Below are 1,676 nucleotides of genomic sequence, written 5' to 3'. Positions count from 1 at the left end.
TATATATATATGTATATATATATATATATATATATATATATGTATATCTGTATATATATATATGTATATATAAATATGTGATAAGCATACACATATATGTATTCATACGTGTTTGTGTATAAATACACACACACACAGACCACTAAATAATTTTTTATTTCCTATTCTTATATGCAAAAGAATGTCAACACCTGTTATATAGAAAGCAATGCACTTGTAGTGAACTACATTTGGAGTTAAAATTTCAGATTATTTCAATAGTAACACTTGCATTCCTTGCATTTGCTTCTCTTCTTCGTGTATTTGTTCACGTTCCTTCACCTTTGATTTTATTTAATTTATCATTTATCTTTCTCCATTTTCCTTCGCTCTCTCACTTCCTAAATCTCTGTTTTATTTAAGGGTAAACTCATTTTCCTGACGTATAAAGTCATTGATTAGATTTTTGTCGCTAAAAAAAATCAAAATTTTTCTTCAATTTACATTTTTACTTTATAAATTCACCACTTCGTTCTATTAAGCAAGCTACAAAGTTTTTTTCTCCAATGTAATTTTTCGTTCACTTTGCGAATAAGCAGTTAGATTAAAAGATTTTTTTTTTATAAGTTAAAGGGGTGCGGCGGTGACGGTGGCTGTTGCTGTGGTGGTGGCGGTGGCGCGCGTCGGCGCGCGTGCGTATGTGTGTTATAGTTTACTGTTTGCTTCCCTGCATCATTATATTATTAGGCTATTGTCAGAGATCAGGATGTTTAAATAAAGTTGTATCATTTTATTTATGGAAGTCGTACTAGGAAACAACAAAGAGTACAATATAACATCACAAAACAAAATACTGCTGGAAGGAATTTTTTTTCAAAATCAATAAAGTAAGCAGTAAAGGAGACAACGTTAGCAGGTAGAATGGACGTATTTGCAATCGTATTCATTTATAATAGATAGAAATACGGCCAAAGCGAAAGATATTGTATATATCCGTACTGCATTTCTATGGTGGATATCCGCACTAATAATGATTAGAATCAACATCGCAGTTTTAATGGTTTTAAGTTTTAAAATCCGTTTCAGTTAAAGAAATTAATTGGGATATTCATGTATATGTTTCTTTGGACAGTTACGATATGAGAGTCTTTGCGTCGGTCTTCAATCAGTGTAGGCGTTAACTACTCTTAATAAAGATATTTAATTAAATAATTGATGTATGTATCTCAGGTTTATTAAATTTAATTCAGATATTCATTGTACGAAAAGTTTTATACTGAATCAAAATATAGCCTTTCATTATGATTATAAAATTATAGTTAATCTAACCCAGTCGTTTTCAGCCGGAGTCCATGAAGTTTAACAACAAAATCTTATAAAGAGGCCTTGGGGGATCCATATACGATTTTGCTGTTCAACTGTATGTTCAATAAATTGCATATATTTTTACAAGACACAAAATAATTAAACAATTTTTCAATAAAATTCATAATAATATTTAATTATAAAATTATGAAAGGATTTTTAAACATCGAAATGCTATGGGGAACCAGTAGAGTACAATGGGAATGAAAGGGGTCCATAAGCAAAAAAAAAAAAAGAAGATAAGAACCTCTGATTCAACCGATAATAAATGTGTATGTGTATGTGAATATGTGCGTGCGCAGGAAAATAGACGGATATATATATATATATAT

The sequence above is a fragment of the Octopus bimaculoides genome, chromosome 8, assembly GCF_001194135.2.
Source record: "Octopus bimaculoides isolate UCB-OBI-ISO-001 chromosome 8, ASM119413v2, whole genome shotgun sequence".
In the NCBI taxonomy this organism is placed as follows: Eukaryota; Metazoa; Mollusca; class Cephalopoda; order Octopoda; family Octopodidae; genus Octopus; species Octopus bimaculoides.
The sequence above is the reverse complement of the archived record's forward strand: the minus strand, read 5'-3'. Positions refer to the sequence as shown.